This window comes from Sinocyclocheilus grahami, unplaced genomic scaffold, assembly GCF_001515645.1.
Source record: "Sinocyclocheilus grahami isolate Dianchi unplaced genomic scaffold, SAMN03320097.WGS_v1.1 scaffold80.1, whole genome shotgun sequence".
Lineage (NCBI taxonomy): Eukaryota > Metazoa > Chordata > Actinopteri > Cypriniformes > Cyprinidae > Sinocyclocheilus > Sinocyclocheilus grahami.
The window spans coordinates 1,856,817-1,867,425 of NW_015505259.1; the positions used below are offsets into that span (position 1 = coordinate 1,856,817).

The 10,609-nt window shown below is 36.1% G+C and overlaps 1 long non-coding RNA gene across 4 annotated transcripts; it reads left to right on the forward strand.

Moving 5' to 3' along the window:
• Nucleotides 1–7,326: 7,326 nt before the first annotated feature.
• On the forward strand, nt 7,327–9,285 carry LOC107586357 (uncharacterized). 4 transcript variants are annotated; one of them, XR_001609354.1, is made up of 5 exons: nt 7,327–7,410; nt 8,499–8,601; nt 8,688–8,822; nt 8,921–8,985; nt 9,072–9,285. It is a non-coding gene; the product is annotated as an uncharacterized lncRNA (long non-coding RNA). The 4 variants fall into 4 exon arrangements; XR_001609353.1 differs by having other exon boundaries at nt 8,503–8,601; XR_001609351.1 differs by lacking the exon at nt 8,499–8,601.
• The last annotated feature ends 1,324 nt before the right edge of the window (nt 9,286–10,609 follow it).

Consider the following 10,609-nt stretch of genomic DNA (forward strand, 5'->3'; position numbering starts at 1 on the left):
AAAAGTTAAATACATTCTCCACATTCCAAAGCATCTCTATAAACATTTCTTCTACCCTTTTAATATCTATAACACCTACTATATAAAAACATATTACTTATTCACCTAATTCCTATACCTCAACCTCCTATAAGTACATAATTCCAAGGTGTGCCTTTACCTGCCTTTTAAAATCAATTTTCCTTGTTATCCTAATTAATGACAATGGTAAAAGATTCCATGATTTCATTGCCCTAAATGTTACTTTACGTTTAAGAAAATTTGTTTTAGCATTAGGGAGTAGAAATCTACCCTCTGTTGCTCGTCTAGTAGCATATTCATGTGACTGAACATTAGATTGTAATTGATTATACTGATCCAATGGAGTTTTAAAATGTAAAATCTTCCATGTTGATAACAATATTACAGCAATCATCCTATCTTCCATTCTGAGCCATTTAAGATCATAGTGCATACTATTAATATTCGTACCATACAGACACTGGAGTATTAACCTCGCTGCCTTATTTTGTACCAACTGGAGTTTCCTCAAATCCTTTTTTGTAGCATTTGTCCATATAATCTGACAATAGTCCAGCTGGGAGAAGAAGAGTGTCCAATATTATTATTATTATATCAAACGTAAAATCTTGTCTACATCTCCTTACTACAGCTACTACCCTTCCCATTCTCTTCACTGTGTTCTCAATATGCTTTGACCATGACAATTTATTATCCAGGGTGATACCCAATAATTTTGCTTCCTTAACTTGCTGAATAAGTGTTTTATTTATATATAATTTCAGCTCTGGTTTGGACCGTAGAGAATAACTAGACCCAAATATTATACTCTTTGTTTTAGATGTATTTAGTATCAACTTATTTTCTAAAATCCACTTTTCTATACTCTGCAACTCCTCATTCAAAATAGCCGTCAATTCAACCGACGTTTTTGTAGATGCATAAACTGTTGTATCGTCTGCATACATTGTTAATTTGGCACTTCTTAATACCAGATATAAATCATTTGTGAAAATGGAATACAAAAGTGGTCCTAAACGGCTCCCTTGTGGAACTCCACATTCAATTCCCCTTCTATCTGAGTAACTTCCATTAAAAAAAACTCTCTGCGATCTGTTATCCAAATAACTTTCCATCCAAGCAATTACTGATGGTCTAACTCTATAACTCTCCAATTTTTCAAAAAGAAGCTTATGATCAATAAGGTCAAATGCAGCTGTAAAATCTATTAAGACTGCTCCACATATTATTTTTTTATCCAACCCTCGATACCAATCATCTGTCATTTGTGCTAAAGCTGTACATGTGGAGTGGCCCTTTCTAAAAGAATGCTGATAATCTGATATCAGATTATTCAGTGACACATAATCCTGTATTTGATCATATACTGCCTTCTCTAGGATCTTACTTAACACTGGTAACACACTCACCGGGCGGCTATTAGAGCCACTAAATTGTATTTTTCTATCTTTAGTCAAAGGTGTAATTTTAGCTTCCTTCCAAGCTTGTGGAAATATTGATTGCTTAAGACTCATATTAAAAATATGATGTATTGGACCAGAAACATAATCTACAGCTAATCGGATCAGTTGATCATCTATATTATCTATCCCTGGTTGTTTGTCTTTACAGACAGATTTTATTAGCCTTTTCACAGTTTCTTCTCCCAATTCACCAAACTCAAAATAACAGTTCTTATCTCTCATATAGTTCTTTATATTAAGAATTGAAGAGGTATTTTCTGTCACATATGATATTTCTTTCCTCAAATTCTGTATCTTCCTGCTAAAAAAATAATTCAAATAATTAGCAATTTCTTCAGGTTTTTTCATGTAAGTACCTTCACAGTCAATTGAAGCAGGTTGTGAGGACTTCTGTCTTCCCATTATATTATTTAATACCTTCCAAAGCTTCTTCCCATCTTTCTTCTTACTACTTATTTGTAATGTATAATATTGTTTCTTTTTATTTTTATTAAGACCTGTAACATAATTTCTCAATTTACAATATTTCTGTCTATCCGTTACACTACCAGTTTTTTTTGCTGTTCTAAAAGCCTCATCTCTCTGTGCCATATAGTCCTTTAATTAGCTATCAATCCAGGATGCTCTACAATCCTTTATAATTAATTTCTTAACAGGCGCATGATTATCAATAACTGGCTGAAATTTTCTAATAAATAATTCAAGTGCATTATTTGGTTCTTCTACATCATAAATCTCTGACCACTTTATATTACTAATATCCCTCAAGAAATCCTCCTGGGAAAATCTCCTATATGACCTTTTAAACACAATTCTTTGCTTAGCTTTGGAAATTTAGTTTTTCCTTGCAATCACAACTATATTATGATCACTAAAACCTACTTGAACTGAAATTGCTGCCGTATACAAATCTTCATTGCTCAAATAAATATGATCTATACAAGATGAAGTGGATTTGCCCTTATTATTTATGCTTATTCTCGTTGGTTGTCTAACCATCTGTTTCAATCCACATGCATCTATTATATTCGCCAATTGATTCTTTAAAAAGCACTAATGTACTATTAACCAATTTATATTAAGATCACCTAAAAAAACAACATCTATATTCAATTCACATACCTTATTCAGCGTCTGACCCATGTCTTCCAAATATTTATGGTTTGAACCTGGTGGCCTATAACAACATCCTACTAAAATTGGCTTGATATGAGGTAAATTAAATTAACTTGCAGCCATAGAACCTTCACTTCATTACACATGATATCATTCCTTACTTTTACAGAAATATGATTCTGCACATAAAAGGCAACACCTCCACCGTACTTATTTCTATCTCTTCTATATAATTTATATCCTCTTATAGACACAGCATTATCATCAAATGTCTCATCCAAATGAGTTTCAGATATAGCAACAATAATTGTGTTTGATAGCAACAAATCAGCAACTTCATGTACATTGTTCCTCAAACTACAAATATTCAAATGAGCGAACTTTAAATATTTTTTTGCCAATAAAATGGCAATAGACATACAATATACAGCACATCACATCGTACCTTGATCCTTGTCACATCCTCACATGTTCTCAATTTGCTTGCCTCTTATGAACAATGAGTTTATCGTACCTTAAGAAAGCAATGTCCCCTCTTTCTCTTGCAGCTTTCATTTTTGGAATTAGTTCCTTTCTCCTCTTTCGAACCGATTCGGGATAATCCTCGTTTATAAAAAAATATTCAAACCCTTCAGTTTTCTCGCATTGACCATCACTCGATCTCTGTCCTTGATTCTTAAAAACGACACCATTGTTGGGCGAGGCCGACTCCGGATTTCATCCTGTCCTTTAAGAGCTTTTCCAACTCGTTGAACTTTATGTATACCGATGTTGAGTGGGTCCAAATCCAATTTATCCTTAAAAAGAGCCAGCACTTTCTCTTCTGAGTCTGACCCCTTTTCATTCTCAGCTTCAGGAATTCCATCAATAATCACATTCTGACGTCTGGTCTGGGCATCTAGAAAGTCCGTTTTCCCATCTATCACCAACATCGATTCCGCCAGTTTATGTATATCGTCTTCGTTTGATTTACAATTAGATGACAAACTTACACTTGACGCTTTTAAATCGTCCACCTCCTTTTGTGTAAATTGGAGGCTAACTTTCAACTCCTGCAGCTCTTTCAAAATAGCGTCCATTCTGACGCTCGTTGTTTCCATAAAGGCGTACATACAAACTGTAAAGTTGCTTTCTTGTTGTTGCAACAGTTCTTTATAGAAGGCTTTCTGCTGCTCCATCAATTCACGCACCTGTTCATGTGTGATGTACTGCCCAGAGTCTTTCTCTTTATCCTTACGACCAGCCATATTTTCCCACAGGCAACAAACACAATGTCCTGGCTATTTTGCTGGCAGACTGTCACTGGTATTTGTAGTTACTAAAGCATAATAAGCACAACACTTACTATGGGCTTAACATTACCTCAGTAATCGTAGTTTTACTGTGGTATCTGTAGTTACTAAAGCATAATAACCACAACACTTACTATGGGCTTAACGTTACCTCAGTAATCGTAGTTTTACTGTGGTATCTGTAGTTACTAAAGCATAATAACCACAACACTTACTATGGGCTTAACGTTACCTCAGTAATCGTAGTTTTACTGTGGTATCTGTAGTTACTAAAGCATAATAACCACAACACTTACAATGGGCTTAACGTTACCTCAGTAATCATAGTTTTACTGTGGTATCTGTAGTTACTAAAGCATAATAACCACAACACATACTATGGGCTTAACGTTACCTCAGTAATAGTAGTTTTACTGTGGTATCTGTAGTTACTAAAGCATAATAACCACAACACATACTATGGGCTTAACGTTACCTCAGTAATAGTAGTTTTACTGTGGTATTTGTAGTTACTAAACCATAATAACCACAACACTTACTATGGGCTTAACGTTACCACAGTAATCATAGTTTTACTGTGGTATTTGTAGTTACTAAAGCATAATAACCACAACACTTACAATGGGCTTAACGTTACCTCAGTAATCATAGTTTTACTGTGGTATTTGTAGTTACTAAACCATAATAACCACAACACTTACTATGGGCTTAACGTTACCTCAGTAATAGTAGTTTTACTGTGGTATCTGTAGTTACTAAAGCATAATAACCACAACACTTACAATGGGCTTAACGTTACCTCAGTAATAGTAGTTTTACTGTGGTATTTGTAGTTACTAAAGCATAATAACCACAACACTTACAATGGGCTTAACGTTACCTCAGTAATAGTAGTTTTACTGTGGTATCTGTAGTTAATAAAGCATAACCACCACAACACTTACTATGGGCTTAACGTTACCTCAGTAATAGTAGTTTTACTGTGGTATTTGTAGTTACTAAAGCATAATAACCACAACACTTACTATGGGCTTAACGTTACCTCAGTAATAGTAGTTTTACTGTGGTATCTGTAGTTAATAAAGCATAACCACCACAACACTTACTATGGGCTTAACGCTACCTCAGTAATTGTACTTTTACTGTGGTATTTGTAGTTACTAAAGCATAATAACCACAACACTTACTATGGGCTTAACGTTACCACATGGAAATTTAGCTTTTCCTTGCAATCACAACTATATTAGGATCACTACAACCTACTTCAACTGAAATTGCTGCCGTATACAAATCTTCATTTCTCAAATAAATATGATCTATACAAGATAACGTGGACTTGCCCTTATTATTAATGCTTATTCTCGTTGGTTGCCTTACCGTCTGTTTCAATCCACATGCATCTATTATATTTACCATTTGATTATTTAAAAAGCACTCATGTACTAACCAATTAATATTAAGATCGCCTAAAAAAACAACTTCTATATTCAATTCACATACCTTATTCAGCATCTCACCCATGTCTTCCAAATATTTATGGTTTGAACCTGGTGGCCTATAACAACATCCTAATAAAATTGGCTTGATATGAGGTAAATTAACTTGCAGCCATAGAACCTTCACTTCATTACACATGATATCATTCCTTACTTTTACAGAAATATGATTCTGCACATAAAAGGCAACACCTCCACCGTACTTATTTCTATCTCTTCTATATAATTTATATCCTCTTATAGACACAGCATTATCATCAAATGTCTCATCCAAATGAGTTTCAGATATAGCAACAATAATTGTGTTTGATAGCAACAAATCAGCAACTTCATGTACATTGTTCCTCAAACTACAAATATTCAAATGAGCGAACTTTAAATATTTTTTTGCCAATAAAATGGCAATAGACATACAATATACAGCACATCACATCGTACCTTGATCCTTGTCACATCCTCACATGTTCTCAATTTGCTTGCCTCTTATGAACAATGAGTTTATCATACCTTAAGAAAGCAATGTCCCCTCTTTCTCTTGCAGCTTTCATTTTTGGAATTAGTTCCTTTCTCCTCTTTCGAACCGATTCGGGATAATCCTCGTTTATAAAAAAATATTCAAACCCTTCAGTTTTCTCGCATTGACCATCACTCGATCTCTGTCCTTGATTCTTAAAAACGACACCATTGTTGGGCGAGGCCGACTCCGGATTTCATCCTGTCCTTTAAGAGCTTTTCCAACTCGTTGAACTTTATGTATACCGATGTTGAGTGGGTCCAAATCCAATTTATCCTTAAAAAGAGCCAGCACTTTCTCTTCTGAGTCTGACCCCTTTTCATTCTCAGCTTCAGGAATTCCATCAATAATCACATTCTGACGTCTGGTCTGGGCATCTAGAAAGTCCGTTTTCCCATCTATCACCAACATCGATTCCGCCAGTTTATGTATATCGTCTTCGTTTGATTTACAATTAGATGACAAACTTACACTTGACGCTTTTAAATCGTCCACCTCCTTTTGTGTAAATTGGAGGCTAACTTTCAACTCCTGCAGCTCTTTCAAAATAGCGTCCATTCTGACGCTCGTTGTTTCCATAAAGGCGTACATACAAACTGTAAAGTTGCTTTCTTGTTGTTGCAACAGTTCTTTATAGAAGGCTTTCTGCTGCTCCATCAATTCACGCACCTGTTCATGTGTGATGTACTGCCCAGAGTCTTTCTCTTTATCCTTACGACCAGCCATATTTTCCCACAGGCAACAAACACAATGTCCTGGCTATTTTGCTGGCAGACTGTCACTGGTATTTGTAGTTACTAAAGCATAATAAGCACAACACTTACTATGGGCTTAACATTACCTCAGTAATCGTAGTTTTACTGTGGTATCTGTAGTTACTAAAGCATAATAACCACAACACTTACTATGGGCTTAACGTTACCTCAGTAATCGTAGTTTTACTGTGGTATCTGTAGTTACTAAAGCATAATAACCACAACACTTACTATGGGCTTAACGTTACCTCAGTAATCGTAATTTTACTGTGGTATTTGTAGTTACTAAAGCATAATAACCACAACACTTACTATGGGCTTAACGTTACCTCAGTAATCGTAGTTTTACTGTGGTATTTGTAGTTACTAAAGCACAATAACCACAGCATTTACCATGGTTTTACCACAGTAACTGTGTTTTTACTCTATACTATTTGTAAAGCACAGTAACCACAATGCTTGCCACGCCTTTAATACCTTTTTGTGAAGTCATTTTAATTCAATATTTTTTTTCTGTCTTGCAGTTACATCAGATCACATACTCCAGCAGCTCTTTGAAGAAGCCATCTCTTGTAAAAGTTTCTCTCTCTGCTAGAATTAACAGGGAACTTCAACTCGACGCTCCCAATGCTGATCTTGAAGAAGCTGTCAAGGAGGCTGAAACCAAAGGAAGGCCTGTCATGGGATTTGAATCTGACCATCTTGTGCGTTTATGGAGAAGACCAAAAGCTGCAAAGGCAAACACTTCCAATGGTACATCTGTGTCGGTCTGAGCACTTTGACTGAACTTTACTGCAGACATTTTGCACTGCAATTGATGTTTCTTAAACTTTGGTTTACACACCCCACGGCTCCCTCAGGAAGAACCCCCAGAAAAGTCTCATGCTGAAGTAGTAATAATTCATACAATTTATCAAGTCTGCAAATTCATATGATACTGCACAAGCATACTCGTACAAAATTCTACGACTTTTACTCCTACTGCTGTCATTGGCCATTGCCTCAACTACCAAGCAGATTGTGCCCATTGTAAGAGTGTTTATATCATAGGAAGAAACCCCAGAAAAGTCTCATGTTGAAGTAGTAATAATTCATACAATTTGCCAAGTCTGCAAATTGATATGATACTGCACAAGCATACTCGTACAAAATTCTATGACTTTTACTCCTACTGCTGTCATTGGCCATTGCCTCAACTGCCAAGCAGATTGTGGCCATTGTAAGAGTGTTTATATCATACAGTTTATATTAAGTCCATTGTATTCTTTATTAATCTTTACAAATTGGTGCCGTCTCTTCCTGTTCCAACAGTACGTGATAACTGTCCACACCTCATAGTCTGCCTTTCTTTCCATGTTGATTTTTATTGAACGCATCTGTCTAAGAAGCAAGAGTCTGGAAATGCTAGTTTAACTTGTCACGTGACAAATCAGATCTTCAATTAATTTGGCCAAATCAGATCACTTAAAGCTGTTCACACCAAGAACAAGAACTATAATGAGAACTATTTTAGCATCCACACCAACAGACGATACTGTTCTGTTTATTATAAGCATGCGCTGTGGTTATGTTGTCTGCCATAAAATGCTCAAGCTCTTTAAAGTCTGGTGGATTCTGATTGGCTGTCAATGTTTTTATTGTTCATCAGCTGGAAAAAAATAATTGTTCTGAAAGAGATTCCAACGATATTGTTCCTCTGTGTCATAAAATGTTAACTCTGAAATGTTCCTTTCATTCTGTTAAAATTACACACAAAATTCTGCCTTTCTCTGCCTATTTCTCTTCATCTTATTCCTTTACTCCCTCACTCACTTACACATTCTTTTATGCTCTGTTGTAAGGTAGAAACTGAGAGTTTGCATGATGGCCTTTTCTCAGACTCTGAATCTGGTGTATACAGATGAACTCAAGGAGCCTGCGAGAGCCAGGGAACTTGAGCTTGAAGTATATAATTATAACTGCTTCATTTATATGTTTAAACAACAATAATAATTAAACATGGGGTCAATATATATTTTCTTGTTTTACAGCTGAAGACCAAAAACACAAAGAAAATCAGTCACAGCAAGCAAGTCAAACCAGTCTTGATGAATGAGGAATGAACGTGGTCTTCTTGTGCACAAACAGAAAAGACTAGAGAGCTGAAAAGTTGCACATTTCCATTGGTATGTCTGTATTCAATGCAGTTATGTGTGGTACAGCATTGATGTTGATCTCTCAAAAGACTCTTCAAGTCAAATCATTTTTCACATATATTTTATAGCTCCTAGAATGAGCAAATCAGCTGTGCATCATCTCTGGGATTTGGGCAGAAAATGACTGAATATGGTGAGTACTGACACCTGCACCTGTATTCACCAACACCATTTCTCTGGAGTTAATGTTGACTTATTGTTTTGTCTGTTTGTTTGAAGGAAGATGAAGCCAGTTGATGAAGATATCAATTCAATGGCCACCAAGTACTGCACTGCTGCCTGAACCCATCAGGTATCTGCTGTGAAGACTGCATTCACAAACAGCTCTACTGTGACAGCGCAGATGTTACGGCCCATAAAAGTAAATTTCACAACTGAACAGCTGCAAGATAGTTGTGGAGGGATTATTTTGGCCCATACCTCCAACAAGAATCAATGGCAAGTCCAGAGCAACAATTAGAAATAAAAATACTATATATTGTTTACTGATTTACCACACCCTAAATACATGTTTTGTCTCTCCAGGACATCTACACCACCCGAGCCATGGACTGCTCTCACCGTTACCATCAGGCAGGTGTTATCGCAGAACCTGCACCAGCAGACAGCGAGACAAGTTCTTTCCACAGGCGATCAGACTGAACTGAACTCGTACCAGTAACACCACACAGCACACCCCACCAACCTCATATGCACTGCACTCTATCAGTTACAGTGACTGGACTCCCTATTATTCTGCACCCTGACATTCTGTTTGCACTAATTCATACCGTGCTGCACTGCAAAGGTATATGTGTACTGTGATTATTATTGTTTTCATTTCATGAGCTGTATAGCATAATATTTACCATATATTGTTCTCTACCTGTATTGAGTCCCTATGTGTTGCATATATATTCAGTATTTGTATTTCATATTTATTCATTCATTTGTCATCCATACTGTCATGCTGCAGTTTGCACCCAAGACTTTCACCACCTGTACACTTGCGTTCATGGTATTGTGACAATAAAGTGATTTGATTTGAATTGGTCATGTCTTTTGTTCATCAGTTGTGCTGTAGGGTGCTGCATAACAACTGCAAATTTTGTATGACATGGCAGAAGATTATGATAGGGACAGAGGAAGAAAACCAGGAGAGCTCTGATGATAAGGAAACTGGACGTGATTCTTTGGTGTTCACGACATTTCACCATGCATGCATTTGGGTGGCTTCATCTTATTAAAATAACATGGTTTTAACATAACCCATTTTTTACTTCTCTTGAATATCATTTGTCTTAATACACTACTTTAGCTGTCTTTATGCTGTATCCTCCAGTAAAGTATTGCACATGGTGTTGGATAATAAAGTATGGTGAATATTCTGTATTAGGGATAATGTTTGGTAAATTCACCATTTAATTTAGTAAACAATACACATAATTCCCATGAGTGTTTTAATTAAGATATGAACATTTGGTCATATTAATGACATTCAGTTAGATGAAGGGCAGGCTGAAAGCTGCATTAGAAGATACTGCATGGACTATATTGCTGCAGGCACTTCATGCACAACTGGGTGATGCACCAGGGAAAGATCAACATGAATCCTGTACTGTACTATTAGTAAGATGAGCATGAACATTACTGATGTTTAGCACCTGAGGAGGACAAAGATGAGGAACATTTGACACAGAGACACAAATTAGGTCTTTTATATTATGATTCTTTGCATTGCATGAATTGTATGGCTTTTGCACCATAAACCACACACT